This window comes from Neolamprologus multifasciatus, chromosome 15, assembly GCF_963576455.1.
Source record: "Neolamprologus multifasciatus chromosome 15, fNeoMul1.2, whole genome shotgun sequence".
In the NCBI taxonomy this organism is placed as follows: domain Eukaryota; kingdom Metazoa; phylum Chordata; class Actinopteri; order Cichliformes; family Cichlidae; genus Neolamprologus; species Neolamprologus multifasciatus.
The window spans coordinates 38,982,611-39,001,358 of record NC_140453.1 but is presented as its reverse complement, the minus strand read 5'-3'; the positions used below and the strand labels follow the sequence as shown (position 1 = coordinate 39,001,358).

Sequence of the window (18,748 nt, the reverse complement as noted above, 5' to 3'; positions counted from 1 at the left end):
CACTGTATGGACATATACTGTGCCTCTGGAGGATATATATATATATGTGTGTGTGTGTGTGTGTGTATTGTACTAAAGAGAGAGCTAAGTGTAAAATGGAAGCTCTTGGCTCTTGATTTACCGGTCGATCTACGTCCCTACCCTTAGCTATGGTCACGAGCTGTGGGTAGTGACAAAAAGAATGAGATCGCGGATACAAGCGGTGGAAAGAGGTGGCTAGCCTCTCCCTTAGAGATAGGGTGAGGATTTCAGCCATGCGCGAGGTGGTTCAGAGTAGAGCCGCTGCTCCTCCACATCAAAAGGAGCCAGTTGAGGTGGTTCGGGCATTTGACAAGGATGCCTCTTGGGTGCCTCCTGGGTGAGGGGCAGACCTGGGACACGCTGGAGAGATTAAATCTTTCGGCTGGCCTAGGTATGCCTTGGTGTTCCTCTGGACAAGCAGGAGGAGGTGGCTGGGGAGAGGGAGGTCTGGGCTTCTCTGCTTAGGCTGCTGCCCCCACAACCCAGCCCCGGATAAGTGAAAGAAGATGGATGGGTATAAAGGTTTTATCTACCACAGAATTAACACAGAATAATACAACGGATTCATTCATTGGAGTTGGGTACCGCATTTCAACTCTAGTACAATGTCATTGTTCAAAGAGGACCAGGAGGTTCAGTCCAAAATCCATTCTACAGCAGTTCGTGTTTTTAGTTTCTGTGCTGCATGTGGATCTGAACCTCATTCAACTGCACTCCAAAGACACTGAACTATCCCTAAGTGAGTGACTACAGTTTACTCAGTGATGATTATCCATCCAACCCTTTTCTTCCATTTATCCAATCCAGCGTCACAGAGGGGCTAAGTCAATCCCAGCCGGCACAAAGCAAGAGCCAGGGTACACCTTGGACAGGCCAAAACACAGAGACAGAAAACCGTTCACATTCATAGCTACAGCCAACTTTGCATCTTCAGTTAACCCAAGCTCAGGCATGTCTTTGGACTGTGTGAAGAAGCCAGAGCAGCCAGAGAGAGCACATGCAGCCAGGGAGAACACACAAACTACACATTAAGGGCCTGGCCAGATGGTGGATTCAAAACCCAGACCTTCTCTGCAGTGCCACTCGGTAATAAGTATTATAATATGGGTTTTGGTAAGTTTTGTGAAAACTCAACCTAAAAATATTTAAAATGAGTTTTTATCTTTTAAGTCAAATTTAAATGAAACACCCATCCATGGAAGCCATAAGTGGAAAGGTTTAACACGTGAAAAATGTAATACAACAGCTTTAGACTTTCTTGTCACCTCCAATCATTCAAATTCCCTTTATTCTGTTCTTCTGTCTGTTTGCAGCTCATTTTCTTTTTTCTTTGGTCTTAGCTACATATTGTCCCCAGGTATGATAAGGAGAGGAGCGTGACCATGTATGCCCACTCACACAGACTGGTCCGTATCCAATACTCAGATCTACCTTTGACTAGTCTTAATACATTAGATACTTTTGAGGTTGCTGAAGTTTATTTTAGTTCCACACAGCGTACTTTCCTACCACATGTAGTTAAAGAAAAACCCATGTATTTTGCTCACACACACTGGTTATAAAAGAAAACAGAGGCTCTCTTTTGTATCTACAATGCTAGCACCAAGCTCTTCTTGCATTCATTTGTTAACTCAAAAGTGCAGGGAGCAAAAGTGCGAGAAATAAAGCACACACAGACCATTTCTGCCCCCCTCATTTTTGTTTTTTTTCCCACAAGTTAATCTCCACGCGGGCGTGAATAAACTTCGCAGTGGTTGCCAGATCTCTGACTGACAGCGGAATTACACAGTGAAGTGATTGTGTGGAAGCACGGCCGGGGTTAACTGCATGGCGCTCCTCCTAACTGCCCTTTATTTACAAAAGACGCACTGTCGCTGCTGCCAAAATATGTTAGAAGCCATTAGCTGCTGATCTGACTTTAAAGCTCAGTCCTGCTAATCTAATTTAATCTGCCTCTGTGGTTTTGCTGATTGCTGGAGCGGATCAACGGTGACACTACAAGTGCAGGCGGCCTTTGCTGATGTGATGCAACTGTTTGTTCTGCAACAGCAGACACCCACGCTGAACGGTGCTGCTGCTGTTGTTGGTTTTTTGGGGGGTCTCTTACATGAACACTTCCTGTCGTCGGTTGAATTAGGCCTTCACGGAATGTCTGAGTGGTTTCTCTGGTGATAGTCAGCTGCTCAAGATCAATAAGCACGAAGCAAGGTATGATGGGAAATGACCTGAAAAAGATGCATTCCTTAATGCGCAGCTTTTGACTTTGTCTAGATAAAGTGCAAAAATGTATAAGGGTAGATATTTATTGAGGACAGCCTGGTGTCACATCTAAATGGTGTAGGTGTGGGTGAAGGTGGGTGCTTTGGCTACTCTGTTTCTCAGCCGATAAAAAAAGAGAAAAAGAAGTAGCTGAAGAGACAGGAAATGAGAGAAAACAAAGATACGAGGACAACAGGATGATGGTTTGACACTTTCTTTCCTGTGAAGTCTCAGGTTTTCACAGTCAACAGCAGCACGGTACACCTACGGACTACAAACCAGCAGGTCACAAACCTAACAGTAAATTCAACTTGTCCTAGAAACACAACTGTCTGCACTAATGTGTTTCCAATTACGGTGATCTCTACATGTGAGGGAGTCTCAAAATACTCATGATGACCTTAGCGTGTAATTGAAACCTGTGATTTAAGTCTTCTTTACCAGCACAAAATTGCAGTGTTCCCATGAGCGATATGCTTCACCATGTCGGGCCCCAGAGAAAGCGAGCTGATTCTCTCCCTTCAGCTGCAGCCCACCCGGCTGAGGGAGGGGGGTGGGGGGGTGTTAGTTATTCAGCCACACGAAAGCTGTCACATGACTGGCCGGGGCACAACAGCAGTCATTCTGCTCCTTCGCTGCCACTTGGCTAGTGGGACACATGAGTGGGCCGCTAAAGTGGCCGGACACGCAGCAGGATCCGGATTCAGTGTGCTGAGCTGCCACTCAGGGACAGGGGGCTGAAATACATGCGCTGCATGTACTGAGCACGAGAACAAAAATCAGGGTTTGTGCTGCTTTTGTTTTTGTACTTCATCCAAGTGAGCACAGTCAACAGCGGCTCCATATGCACATCTATTAATGGTCACAAGTCTTCTATTGTCCTTTAAAAACTTTTCAAATTCTTCCAGTCCTCGTCACCCGAACTCAGCAACCACACACAGCTACACACCCAAACACAACAGCTGCCTGTTTAGAAAGCATCCGAATACTGAAAGTGTTCTTATTCTGCTCATTTCCTGCTCCATGGTATATTCTGGAGTGGCGTTACGTGATTCACAGTTCAGCTGGACCTCAGTGCACCCCTTCACCTCTGACACACGCTGGTTTCACTTCCTTACCAAACTAACCCGACCCAACACGCGCCATGGTCGTTGCTTTCTGTTGTTAGCCCTTAGCATCTAGGTTTAGCAATGATACAAATAAGATAATAACCTAATTACAACCATGAACTCATGTTTATGCACTGTGCCACCTAGGGAATAAGCAGTGTAGTAACTGTACTATACTTAATTTAGTATACTTCTATTTTAGACAGATTTTTAAACAGATAGTAAGAATTGTAAAGAGGTGTAGCTAAACCTGACCCTTTAATCTTCATCTTCTTATTCTCTGATAACAGCACAATAACATTAATAATAGCTTCATAACTAATATAGTTGGTTCTACTATTTGTCAAATATTACCAAGCAATAAATGTTTCAGTCTTATTAAGAGCATGCCAACTATTCCTTAACTACCAACATTTCCTCTGAATTTATAACTAAGATATGAGCCACAGGCAGTGTTGGGGAGTAACGGAATACATGTACCGCCGTTACGTATTTAAAATACAAAATATGAGTAACTGTATTCCGTTACAGTTACCGTTTAAAAAGGTGGTATTTAGAATACAGTTACTTTGTTGAAATAAATGGATTACACAGCGGTACTTCCCTGTTTCATATTCTGGCGGGTCAGGGCTGTTTGGGTTTTGTTTGACAGCTACGTTCTGTTGTTCCAGGTGGCAGCGTTACGGTTGCCATGGTTACAGGGTGACGCTCTCTCTCTGCCTGTTTCCTGGGTGAGAGAGGCCTTTTTGTTGTTGTTGTGCTAAGCTAACAGGCAGAATGCTACAGGTATAGCTCTAAAGAATGTAGCATCATAGGCAGCGTAGTCCGTGCTGCAGGGAGACGTGCCATACACGTTATGTGTCTGTGAGCGAGGGAGGGAGAAGAAGGAAAAGTATGAGCTGTCATCGAGCAAAAACGGGAGCTGGAAGCATGTAAATTCCGTTTGGAATTTCCGTTTGGGCAGCCTTTCAATGCCTCTCTCTGTCTCTCGCAAGCAAAGTTGACCCAGATAACAAAGTAAAGCTAGTTTTCGGCTACGAGCCCGACACAGAACCCACCGTATTAGCCAGAGGTCCCTTTACTACGGTTCGGAGCCGCGGACCTTCAGTAACAGTAATAAATCACAGCAATAGTACATTCATGTAGTTGTAAACAGCATGATAATATATTAAGTAATCCAAAGTATTCAGAATACGTTACTCTCATTGAGTAACGTAACGGAATACGTTACAGATTACATTTTGGGGCATGTAATCTGTAATCTGTAATGGAATACATTTTAAAAGTAACCTTCCCAACACTGGCCACAGGGTTATTGTTCTGTATTGTTTCACACTGTCCGACTGTCTTCTCAGCAGAAGAACATCCACCATATAGCAGGAATTTCTTTCAATTATATAGTAACCTTTATATGCTACTATACAGAGTCTGGAATTGGTAAATGTATACGTTACAGTCGAGAAGTGAAGAGTTACAGCCCAGATGTCCAAGTTTTCTATCTAGCACTTGAATATAGCACACATTTGTGGATTTGTCTCACAACCTCCTTTACATGTGATATGATCTATGCACACGACTCATGCAATCAGTGAGTGAAAAGACATTTGTGCTGAAGTGAGGTTTTCAGATTCAGACATATGCATTTGTAAAATAGAGCAGATGCTCTTTACATCTGTATTTGTACACAAGTGATAGGCTTGAGGATCATACCATACATGTTTGTAACCTTTTGGAGACTCATTTCCTTCCATATTTCCTTGATTCCTCCAGCAAATTATAGCAGGAGACAAGTGCAAGGGGAGAGGGAGAGGAAACATAGAGGAAGCCACAATTCTTTGGGGACCCTCGCCAAGCTGGAGGGACCCCTGCTGGTAAGTGAACCCAAGAAGTTTCTGTGGTGGTGGGCGACTTTGTCTTTCTGACTTGTATAGTTGAACATAAAGCTCGCTGTCAGCCACCCACTTGTGGTTCATTCTAGGGCTAGTCTCTAAAGGGTAAGTAGGGCACTTTGCCATTTCAATAATAGCTGCATTGGCAAAGCTTAGAGCTGCAGGCTGTAGCCTTTACATGGATGTGGAGCAATCTTGCAGACAGTGTGGTAGTTCAACAGTGATTTTATATTCAGCTGTGTGTGTTTTGTCCTCCAACATTCTGATACAACTCATGGTAAAGACGTACCACGTTACAACATCCCGAATGTTTCCCTCAGAGATTTAATTTGATTGACTCACCAGCACCACCAGTGAGAGTCTGACTGGCATACGCTGTTGAAGAGTGGATTAAAATGAACCATTATCCTAACAGCACATTAGGCCTCCTCCACTGGGTTTCCGCATCCTTACATCAGAGAAGGATTTGCCAGGTGATTAAAGTGAGAAAAAAACTGAGGGTGTTCATAAGAAGAGAGAATTAACAACTGATCTTACTCCCACAGACCGCACTGACTACAGGGTGAGGGAAACTCCAGAATGACTGGTAGACAGAGAGTGGGTGATATGGAGGATGTTGTATTTTGTGTTATCATGACATACGCTATATGGCTAAAAGTCCTAAGGTGCCTAAACAGTATACCTAGAGGCGCTGCTCGGCCAGCTGTGTGCCATGACGCTTCATGTTGATGTTAATGCCAGGGGAGGTTTGGAATGCTGCAGTTCTAATTCCACTAAGTAAGAGAATGGCCTGAAAAGGCAAAACAAGAGCCAGTGTAAGATTATATTAAACTGAAAAGCTACTCTAGTACAGTATAGATAAAGTTGATATGGCATCTAAAACAAGCCAAAATGATCTCCTGTGACCTGGAGGATCGCTCTGACCGGAACTTATTCTCTTGCCGTGCTGAGCTCAACAAGGACCAACAGACTGCTGCTTGCTAACTGCAGTGCAAAAAGGCATCAACATATTATTATTTATTTATTTGAAATAGTTAGAGAGGAGATTTTTAATGGTTTTATTAAATATGTGAATGAAGCTGCGCAGACACACAGCAGCAGTGAAAGAGAAGTTTTACAAGAAGGTAGTGAGACCTGCTATGATGTATGGTTTGGAGAAAGAGGCACAGATAAAAAGACAGGAGGATAAGCTGGAGGTGACAGAGTCAAAGATGTTAAGTTTTTCAGTGCAAGTGAGCAGAATGGACTGAGAGGAACAAGTCAGGTTGATTAGAAAGGTAAAGCTGCGATGGTTTGGACATGTGCAGAGGAGAGAGAGTGGATATACAAAACATCCATGGATGTCTGATGTGTGATTGGAGGACGCAAATGGGACCTTATGTTTGGGTGACAAAACTGAATGTGAATTGAACATTTCATGTTTCAGCTCGAGTGCTGCTCAGTTTCACATCTCTTTCAGTCGGGGTCTTAGAGGAGCATCAGTGTATGGCAGCTTAGGGAAGATTCAGCTTTAGATTGAACTTTTCAACCCTGGCCGCAGCCTCTATAGACAAATCACTCATTTCTTAAGCTATGTGACTCATTACCATGCAAATCTCATTGCAAACGATTCAGATCCTTTCGATTGCAATATATTGCATTATTCCTACGGGAATCTGAGAAATGATAAAAATCCTATCAGATTCTGGACAACTGTATGGCATATGCTGATTCAAAGCTGTGGAACTCATTTAACATGTGCCAGGGTGTCCTAAAGATAAAGCTCTGTTGCTCTGCCAGCAGCTCTATCCCTTGGCAACATCACAGCCCTTTAATGGGGGCCTGGTGTAGGCCTTGGCCTGGTGTGCCAGTGCACTGCTGCTGCCAGGGTGAGCAATCATCTCCTTTGTCAGCATCTTGCAGCTGCATCAGCAATGCAGGGAAATGACGCTGCACAGTGAAACGTAGACCACAGCGTAATACGAACAGCACACGGATCAGGGGGCTCTATATAGTGGTGGAAACTGGCTATAATAAAAACCTCCATCCATGGAGGAGTTTGTCACAGTTGCTAAGACAAAGGTAAAGGCTCAGAAACAAAAGCTTCCACACAGAAACACTCATTTGTCCACCACAATCTGACAGAAAATCTGTGGGCACAAAGCAAAACCATAAAGTCTGCATTTAAAATTCATAGAAACCATAAAACATAATTGGCTATGCAGATTTCAACATGTGGCATAGTAAGGCTTTGTTCAGACAGAATCCAGCCTTTGTCCCACACGTGACATTAGACGTAGCAGGGAAAATTAACAGCAACTTAATAATGCATGAAAACTCTCAGTGCCGTTAGCATGTATACAGAAAGCACTTTTGTTTTAGTCAAAACACAAACACTCGTTATCAGTCTCACGCCACCACCATAAACATATCATTAATAAATAATAAAGCACAGCGAGATGTATCACGCGCCTCAATCGTCGCTTCGGCGGGGAAGATCAACGCCCACATGATTGCTACTTGTGTCTGGCGGAGAAAGAGCTCGGAGATGCTCATGCTAACGCTCTCTGGAGAAGCACCGTCCTTTTGAATTTACAGCAAGCCATTCCTTGACCCAATCACTACACATAATCGGCCTGACACATTGGATCATTTAGGCAGCCCCTGTGACGAAATATCTGCATACATGATGCTGACTACATCAAGAGTCTTTGCTTTACTTAATGTCTAACACATTTCATGCAAGAAAGATGCCCCTGTGCCCCTGAACCAGTAAAAACATATGCTGGGAAAGTTGATGGGCAGCTGATGGTTTTTCCACCAATCACAGCTCACCTGTCAGGCGCACTGGCTGAACAGAGCTCTAACATCTAGCTTTTTTCTTTCAGTCAGTATTATAGCAGTAAAAAACAGTATAAGAGGAAAGAGAGAAAAAAGATTCTGTGACGTGGAAAATACTGTACAAAAGTGACAGCGGTGTTGCAGCGCTCGGTTGTGTAGAACGTATGTTTATGACTAAAAATAGATACGTGCAGACTATAAAACATATTGAGAAGCACATATACAAATAAAAACAGAAGATTCAAATCAAATAACCTCACACACCCAACAACAGTGTGTAGTTTATGCTAGCTCTGCAGCCCTTTCTTCGCTGTCTGTCTTATTGTAGAGCTGACAGCAGCAGCACTAGTTGCTGTAATCAAATCCAATCCTTAGTAGGTGAAAAGCCAACAAGAGTCATATGAAACATCGTATTCAACAAGCTTAAGCATGAAGCAAAGCGATCCTCTCACAATCAGCACAGCTGACTTAAGAACAAGCTGTCTGCATGCAGACAACTCCTAGCTTAGTGTGATGTGTGTTTACAAAAAACTCTGCATTTAATCATGAGTTGTTATTAATCTGGCTCTCTTCCATCACCACCAAGTGGTGCAGCAGATAGCTGTCCCTCCCTGAGCCTGCTGCTGCTGGAGGTTTCTTCCTGTTAAAAAGTTTCACCAAGTGCTTTCTCATAGGGGGTCGTTGGATTGTTGGGGTTTTCTCTGTATTATTGTAGGGTCTTTACCTTACAATATCATGCACCTCAAGATGGCTTTTGTTGTCATTTGGTGCTGTACAAATAAATTCAATAAAAAAAATGCTCAAACTTTTGTGCAGGATGACAGCAACCATCCCAACTGACGGGTGGCAAAGCATTTACTCCACTAAATCTAATAACTACTGATGCTACATTATTACAGATTGAGTTTCTCTGCAGTATATGGTCTGCAATAATGAGCTTTATTTTGTCTGATTCTTTGCTTGTTTCTCGACACGCCTGTTAAAATATGTGTGGGGCCTGTAAAACTCTGCAGACTAGTGGTAGTAAAATGATGAACACCGCACAACCTGTTAAGAGTTTGAGCAAATCTGGAATTTTATTACATAAGAAATATGCTGAATATATGCAGTTTTCCCGTGTATGTAACTGTCTCTTGGTTACTGCAAAACTACACACACAGAAAAACGAATAGGTGTGATATTTTATAAAACATACAATTAATAGATTGTATGTTTTTGTATTTTTTTGGCTTGGAAAGGTTGATACGTGGGTTGGTGCTGGCTAATTAGCTAATATTAGACAAATTCTGTTTAATGACAGAAACAGCCCGCACTGCTTATAATTAAGTTTCTCCACTGATGTCAGAGGAAATGATGACATGTCTTGAATACAACTTTGGCTCTCTGACAAATAATTTCCGAGAAAATGAGCAAACAAGCAAACAAATTCCAATACAAATGTTAAGATCCCAAAATATAAACATATCTAATAATACGTTAAACCCAATATTATAGCTTCACTTGGTTACTTGAGTTCTCTCTAAGTTCTTTTTGTGCACAAACCTGCTTCGGCACTTCTTTTTACTGGCCTAAAACTGACTTTTATGTAACGACTGATCTGCTAATGCTGATACTAATATCCTTAATTGTTTTTTTGTTATTTCTTGAAACCAAGAGCTCTTTATAAACATAACTTATATGTCAGATATGAGATTAGCTACCATAAAATTGGCATGACAAACAGATAAATCTTGACTGCTGACATCTATAATAATTTTATACATAGTCAGCATCGACTGGCTTTTTAAAACAAAATATTTGAAAATAGTTACACAGTTACAAAGTCTGAGGAGAACTCATTCAGTCAATTGTATCTCTGTGTAACTGCCGAGAGGCTAGCGTATGGCTGAAGCCTGGTAAAGGAACCTATCTCTGTCTTTCCTCTGCTCCAGCTCCACTGTAAAAACTCTGGAGTGGGGAGATGGCTGGCAGAATTAAAAGATTTCTGCTCGATTTATTCAGAGGTGAGGTTTTTAAATATAGACCGAGGAGCTCCAGTGCACTGCTGAACTCATGAATAAAGGCTAAATGGACTTGAGAGCTAAATGGAATTGGAGAGATTAAAAGAAAAAAAGGGGGGGGGGGGATTAAAAATGGAAAATGTTGAGCAGGATATGAGAGGCAGCCATGCTTGCTCAAATTCTCTTGCTTTGCCTGCACTCCAGATGTAAACGAGCGAGTGTGAGGGGTTTTTTCAGAGGAAATGAAGCCACATTCAAGCACCGCCGACCGACTTTGTGCATTTTAAGTACGCTGTGAGCAAACACAAAGAGTGTGGCAGGTTGAAGTGGACTGTCATGATGCGATCGGCATGATAGGATCCCTGTATTCTCCGGGTCCTTGAAGCAAGACAAATAACTCCCACTAATTGAATTCCTTTGAAGAAACACCCCAAAGATGGACATCTCCACGGGCCCTGTTTTGACAAGCTTTTTCATGCCAGTGTATCACTTTCACACATCGTTTCCTCCCTTGACATGGCTACAACGATGACCCAGTGGCAATACGTTTGGCTCATAAACATGCCTAATTCATTAATGAAGCTGATGGATTGGGGAGACAACAAAAGCAGAATAGCCTCTGTTTTTAATTAGCTGAGAAAGAAATGTAGCTGTTGTGATGGATCATGGGGGACATCCTAGAGGGAGCGAAGGCATTCAGAGGCCATCGTGTGATCTACAGCTCGTCACCGTCACCGTATGTCCCCACTGGCTCAGTCAGAGCCTGCATTCATACACGGATCAACATTTACTCATGCGTGACAATAATTTCAGCCTGCAAGCACGTTTTTTTTATCCTAATCTTGTTTCATCCATGAATAAATTCGATTGTTGCATCCCAAATTCAAAACTCTACCGTCTTGAACAGCAGCAGTGGAAGTGGGCCTGGAGGATCACTATAACCAGAATCTCCAGCAGGTGGAAAACTGGTTCATGTGTCACTTGACTGAACTCACCAGAACAAGTATTAGCACTGCCAGCTGAACTTTAAGTCCATCTGTGGGATGAAAGACACTCATTGAAGAAGCAACTTTTTTTCTTTTTTTACTAAATAAATATTATCTGCAGGTCCATCCTGCAGAATTTAGCTACTAAGGGTAAAAGTCTTCCAGAATGTCTATTTTCTGTCAGAAAAGTGTATAATTGTGCGGTAAGAGATTAAAGATTACATAAGATTGCACAAAGATGAGGATTAGCATTAGCCTTGATGCTGTCAGCTCCCCAAATCTACTCAAAATGGATCTAGCCAAATACACTGTGCACAGACAGGAACCAAAAGGATAAGAGGGAATGACAACACCCGAACACCCTCCTCAAACAGGAACACTAAGCACAATGAGAGCGCATCTGGTCCTATGTGGGTCAAATCCCAGGCTAATTTCATACTATCAGCTTCATCTGCAATGACAGAGCAACTTACCATACAATACTCTCATGATACATTCACCAGAATTACTATGGTATCATGATTCAGTGATTCTGCTGTCCTTAGATATAACGAGCAGAGGCCAGTTCTGACTGACCAGCCTCATACCAATCTAGTCCTTATTCCAAGACCAATCCTAGGATAATCCCCTTTATAACTCTGATAACTATCATAACGCATAAAATAAACGTCATCTTTTATACAGTATGATATGAAAACAGTGACTGAGCCCATTAAATCTTTGAGAAAGTGTTTACTTATGTCTATTGAACTCCTCACAAGTGGAACAGAAAGGAGTCTCCCCCCACATGTTGTAAAAAATATGGGTTTAAGAACTTTTACTTTGGCTTCACTTTTTAGACCCTGAAGAAAATGAACAAAACTGATCAATAAATATTTGTGTTTTGTCTCCTGGTGTGTCTGTGGATATGCTTCAAGTGTGAAATGAGATCTTAAATTCATAGGTGTGTTTGATTCAGATCACCACAGGAGCAGTCCAATTAGGCTCTCGAGCTGTCTCACAGTTAATTAACCCTCCAGCAATTAAGTTAAATCAAGAGCTTAAAATTACCAACTGGGATCAGCTGTGTATATAGGAGTCCCTACAGTACGCGGGTCCTACAGTACGTTGTTTCCTTCAGAACAGATATTCTTAAATGTATAATGTAGTTCATTATGAATTTCAATCATATTTACGCCAAAAAGGCCAAGCCTACATTATACTCTGCTGTGGATACGGACAGCTGGAGACCCCATGGCCGGGTAGTCATTCTAGTTATACTTCTTTACTCAGCCCCACCCTGGGCTGCATTGTAATCTAAGTTCGCCACGGAATTCCACTTCCGAGCGGTCACATTTACTGTCTGTTGATGAAATTTACGTCACGCAGATCCCAGCACACTTACAGATGGAGAGAGTATAATGTGCACATTAGGGTTAGTCTAGAGACTGCTACAGCAGTGAATGCTTCTTGCGTCTCTCAGGCTGTTCAGTTCAGCCGTAGTTCAGTGCAAACTTTACAATGAAGAGCTGCAAAAATCAAAGCCTGTATTTTCACTCAGTTTCTGTAAGCACGCAAAATCAGTGTCCAAAATATTTCCTAAAATTGAAAAACTTCTAGATTATCATGAAATTTTCTATGAATTGTTGACTGGAAGATGTCAGACTGTGACCATTCTGCGCATTACTGTAGGTTAGTGACAACCATTAAAGAGACAAATAGTCACTTGCAGCACGTTCATCAAACATTAAACTTCTGATAAAAACTCCACCAGCTTTTCAAGACACTGTCATCTGATCACAATCATGCAGCATTATCACCACAGCATAAATACAGAAACATCAACACTATTGGGCCATGTTGCACCCCTAAGTGTGTGTGCCTTCACTGAGCCAGGTTTTTACCCAAACAGCCTCTGAGAAGTTTGCTGGACAGGAATTTGGTGCATGCATAAACAACTGTTTAATAAACTGCATTTTTCAGACATAGTTTGGAGAGTTGCTCAGTCTTTTTGCACAACCCACTGTCATTGTTGCATGTTTTTTGGCAATTTTTGCACACTTTGCGCTTTATGTAGTCCCGTGCTGACTGTATGTTACATGTAGCATCATGGTCTTGGAGAAATGCTGTCTTCTTTCACTGTGTACTGTACCACTGCACACAGCTGATATTAAAACATACTGATATTATAGATTATTTAATGTAGGCTGATGGGACAAACAATATGAATTGCTTGAATTGCCAAAGAAGCAGCCAAATACAGTGCAAAGACAACAACAGGGCTTTACCCTTTTTTTCATTTAACAAAATGCGGGTGTGTCTCCTTTTGCGCACATCCCTGTTCGCCGCAGACAGAATCGACTTGTGTGAAATTCTGCACTAGTTTGGATTTAATCTTCAATCTTTGGAAGCTTGAGGTGAAAGCACTAGTCTATGACTGCAGTTATCCACAGTTTATTATTGGTAAAATTCACTGCAAACACTCATCTTCTCCTGTTTTCCTGACCTGATCACCTCTGTGTGATAACCTGCCTGATCAGATCTCATGGCAAAACAAGCTGTTTAAAGCTGCCTCACTAAACATGAGTGACTTCCATCAGGGACGCCGTGCATGTCTCATCTGATTCGGTTAAGACAGAGTATTAAAAAAAGGAGCCCTGAACTCAGCAACGAGTCGGACGGCGACATGTGCAATCTAGAACTTTATTGCAAAGACTGGCATGTTAAACAATTTTTTAATTTAAAATTGGTAAAACTAATATTTATGCTGATTTACAGTAATGCTTTAGATCAGCAGAAAAAAACCTGAAAGCACTCTGGTTCCAACGCTCTGTTTCCAAGACTATTAGCTGTGAGCAGATATCTGATATCATCCTAGAAACACATCCGTCCTCAGATGCATATACTGTGCCTTTACACAGTATACCTGCAGAACCTAAACTCAGCAGACCACATCCCAGCTTGTTCCTCCTACTGCAGAAATCTTGCACTCAGTGCAGGCGGAGGAGCTGCACACCAGCTGCTGGCATGCTCAAAACCAGAGGAAGCTGCCTTTTTTGCAAACAGGCCATAATAGTACTTCTAAAAAAACGAAATAAAATCACACATTACAAGGCCCTCTAGTTTCTGCACTTTCCCTATAAGTGCCACCAAAAACACATTGATTACAACTCTGCAAATAGAGGGTCATTCATTAAGGATTGCTAATGACACATATATATACTACAACCATTTTGCTATGAAAACACAGGGAACGTATGGCTGCCGGTCAGAGGTATGCAGTTTTATGATCTGAAGTCAAAAGATGGAGGGATGCCCATCATTGTTTTAAACGGAAATAGAGGTGATGAGTGTTTAACCCCAATTACTGAAGTAAAGGAGGGAGAAATCAGCCTGAAATGCAAACAACATCATCGTCACAGAGCTTAAAAATCCACAGGTACAGTGAAAGTAGTCACCGATGGAAAGTAGGAAAAAAAAGACTTTCCAACCAACCGCTGAAAGAGACAGAGATTGCTTGGATCGGCATTAACAAGAAGCGAATACACTCGAACAGCTGCATGGCACTGCGTGTACGAATGCAGCCCGCTCCTCAAAGTAAACAGAGCAGCCAGGCTTCTCCCTGAAGCACACACAGGAAAGCATGGCAGAAAACAGAGCCACTGAATCATGTGAGGTTATGTCCTTCATCTGACTTCACTGAGCATCAATGGAGAGGAGAGGCTGCTGCTGCTGAGGATGGGAGAAAAAGGGGAGGGGGGAATGGTAAACAAGCGAGCTGGAGTGGATCAAAAACGAATGCGTCAAGATCCTTTGAAGCCCCCTGCATGTCAGAGGCTCGGTTTCCATCGGTGACTGTGGATAACCTACTTGTTTAATTAGCTTTGGGTGCTGTTTCTTCATCCCACTTGTACATACTGGATGTGTGTATATTTATTCTACCATATATAAACCGGTTATCACATTCAAACAGCCTCAGCCTTTCCATACAAACTGAGCGGTGGAGCTAGCGAACGGACTAAGCACGTTTACGTTCAAAAACGTCAATAATAATATCACCTGGGGAAAAGCAAAAAAAAAAAAAAGCAAAAAAATCAAAGTAATTCAATCGGTTTGAAAAGCAAGAGCGAGAATGATGATGCGAAACGAAAAAAAGGTGTCACTTACCAGTTCAGAGACGTCTAATAGTCCGCAGCGCTATATTCCATGGTCGTTATAATAAAATAATGTGACAGTAATAAAAGACTGCACTGCTATGGTGGCCCTGCTGTCGCCGTCCTGCTCGCCGTAGCTGCTCAGTGTGATGGCGTTGGCTCTGCAGGGCCACAATGAAACGGCTGATGCCTTCACGAGCCGTCGGATATTGTCGGCACAGACCAACTAGGGGAAAGAAGACTACATGGATCATTTGTATGGTAGAACGTGGGAAAAAGAAAGAAAGAAACTCCGTGACATTCTAAATATCTTCTGTTTAGTGCTACACTCACAGGACGTAAGACATAAAAAGTTACGGTGATGAATGTGTTTGCAAATTCATTTAATGTTGTTTCTGGAGTGGTAGATGATCGTTGGTTATTTTTCAAAGAAAAAAAAACACTGACTAAACGCTGGTCTTATTTGTGAAGCTTGTCACGTTTGTTTCGTACTTGTTTAATACCTTGGTGTTCTTATTGTGGCGTTTGAATAATCGATAGTTAAAAATCCGTATTTTTTCAGAAGCTTCGAAGGGCACATTCGGAACCCGGCGGTTTGACTGACAGGACGTCCTTCCAATCCGACGAGAGGAAAGGTTTTGGAGGCGGAACAGGGAACTGTCCGATTTCTTCGACGAACATTTCATCGTGACACACTTTTGACAAAATTTTGTTTACACCAAAGTTATTGAATTACAGTCTTTTATTAGCCTGTTAAAACTCAATAAGGCAAAAATAAAATACATCTGGGAATAGTTAGAGACAGTGAAATAATGTGGGGCTTTTGTTGTTAAAATTTAAAATAAAAATCGATTTTTATATCATAAAGTGCTAGGTGAATGACCTGCCATGAAGTGTTTGACTTTACAAAAGAAGAGACACACAGCTGTTTGGGATGCTGTGGAGGTTTGTTTGTTTTGTTATATTGTTGAGGCGCCATCTTTTGTCTGCACATGGAGCAGCACTTTGATGTAACAGCAGCAGCCACATGGCTAATTTAACATTTTTTCCCCTTTAGTTGCTTCTTCTTTTAAAAACAAAATAATATAAATATTTGCTAAAATGTAACAGTAGAAATATCTTCCATGGGTATAGCGACATTAAAAACAGTTATTCAGTTGTATTTACTTATATTTTGACTAAATTAGCATGAAAAGCTAATGAGATTAGTTCTTTATTCTGTGTAATATCCTTATCTTTATTTAACCTATATGCTATAATATCTGCTGATATTGTAGCTCACTGGGCTGACTTACTGGAACAACAAATAAAACGGACCCACTGCCATCCATGCTTCTTTGAAAATGTTGAAAGAGTAGCTCAGATACTCATAGATCCCATGAGTCAGTGATGTTATACATAGCCAGTTCTTAAAAACGCCTAATTTTTTGTCAGGTGGTAGAATCCTTCCAATTTTTACTACTTATTCTATGCCAAACCTCCTCTAGTGCTTATCAGCAGAGAAAGGAGTCTCCTCAAAGAGGCCATTTCATTTTTTTCCCTGCTGAGCACCGTGGCCTCACACATAGAGGTGCTAATGCTTGTCCCTGCTGCTTTGCACCTAGGTACAAACAGCCCCAGTCGCAGTTTCAGATGGAGGTCAGCGCTAAACAAAGCCAGCAGGGACCCGTCATCTGCAAAAAGCAAAGATGAGACCAATAGGCCACCAAACCAGAAATCTTCCACTTGCTTTGCACAGGTAATATGTTAATAGATTAATAATAGATAATTATTAATAGATAATTAATAGAACTGTGACAAAGAGCAAGCTCTGGCATAGTATAGTGCCGGTTAGGAACGTGTGTGGTTTATTGCCAGAAATTTAGATTATGCTCTTGATATGAATATATAGGGACCAAATTGCCTACAACAACAACCCTGATAATGCACAATCTCAGAGCACCCTTCTCCCAAACTGCACCAAGGGATACATAGCATATCTAGACTAGTCACAAACCTTTAGATGTCCTCAAGAGGATGAAAACTGCACTAAAAAAATACATTCTGTAGACCTTTCTACAAACAGGGTGGATAAAAATGGGAATGCAGTGACACAGGCTAACTGTGGAATCAGGACAGTGGTCTAGTCTTGCTCTATACCCTTTGCTTATTTAGGTTTCTTTTTTTTTTTTTTCGCCTGTCCCATTTGGTTCTTTAGCCGTCAGAATTGTTGTCTGAAGACCAACAAGGATACCCAATGGATTTATTTTGCCAAATGGATCATCATGGCATTGCCGTATTGGTCCATTTGATCGACCTTTGTTTTTATTATTTATTTTATTTTCAGTTGTTACAGACGGGACAGACATGAGTGAGGGATAGGAAAGGGAGAAAGAAAGAGGAAGGAAAAGAAAAACAGAAGGGGAGAGGGACAGTGAGAAAGGGGGGAAGAAAAAATATCTCCGGGATCACCTGTTGAGAGAAAAAGAATAGAAAACAAGCAAAAAAAACAAAACAAAGCAACATACTATACACAACACCATCGCATTAATCTAGCTAAGTGTAAACAGCAGTAAATACTAAATATTGAATGTTGTTGTGCAGCACGCAGGACAGACAGCGCACAATGTGCTTTGAAGTAGCAGCCAAGAAAGGTGTGATTTAAGTCTACGAATAGTGAACACCCATGTGCACACCTGTGTGGATCGGCGCGCTTGTATTCAAATGGTTTCCCCATGTAATGGTCTGCTAGAGGATGTAGAGAGCCATAGCCCCGTCCCCCAGGGCATGAAGCAGGCATGGAGGAGATCCAGGCCCCAGACATCCAGAGGCCCCAGAGTGCAAGAGCCCAAGGAGGACCACCGGAGGGGCATCCGTGCCACCTTCATGGGAAGGGCTGAGGATCCCCAGACGAGGGGTCACCCAGTAGCCACCGGGCAGAAGCTAGAGGGGGCTGCACCGGCGTGCCCGCCGGCTCCGCCGGCAGCCAGCTGTGCCAGAGTGAACCGAGCCGCAGGCACAGAGGCCGGAGGCCCGAGGGCCCCCCGCGCCCCGGAAGAGGCCTGACCGAGCAGCAGGCGCCAGGCCCCGCCAAGTAGCCACCGGGAGTGAGCTGGCACATGACCTGAGCGCCCAGCCCCGGACACCAAGAACCAACAATGCACCGACCCCTGAGGGCATCAGTCACCGGCAGGGAGTGTGGTGAGGGGAGATAGGCCTCCACACTTTGGAGGGCCTGGGAGTTCCCAGAGAGGTGGAGTCTAAGACCCGACCTGACATATAGACACAGACAAACAGGCACACACAGACACAGACATGCATTCCCACCCTCATGCACACATATACAAACACTCAGCACTCACCCAACGTAGGAATAAACGTAAATGGACATGTACACACAATCACACTCCCCAAACATACTCTATACCCCGGGTCCAGGTATCCTCACCCCCAGAGGTGGAAACAGTACCCAGACCCAAGAGATGTTACCCTTCCCTCCGGGGTGGAGGCAAGCAGACCGCCCCAGGCTCCGCAGCAGCAGGGAGGCCAATC

The 18,748-nt window shown here is 42.6% G+C and overlaps 1 protein-coding gene across 7 annotated transcripts in view; it reads right to left on the bottom strand.

Annotated features, from left to right (window-relative positions):
• fynb (FYN proto-oncogene, Src family tyrosine kinase b) overlaps positions 1 to 15,396 on the bottom strand; it is an 84,725-nt gene extending 69,329 nt beyond the window's left edge. For 4 of the 7 annotated variants that reach the window (XM_085134207.1, XM_085134208.1, XM_085134210.1 and 1 more), the window contains exon 1: positions 15,231 to 15,395. The gene's annotated coding sequence lies outside the window, so the exon portion shown is untranslated. Of the gene's footprint in view, positions 1 to 2,128; positions 3,971 to 15,230 lie in introns of those variants that run through there. The other 3 variants (XM_085134212.1, XM_085134205.1, XM_085134209.1) reach the window with 3 other exon arrangements.
• Between the last annotated feature and the right edge of the window lie 3,352 nt (positions 15,397 to 18,748).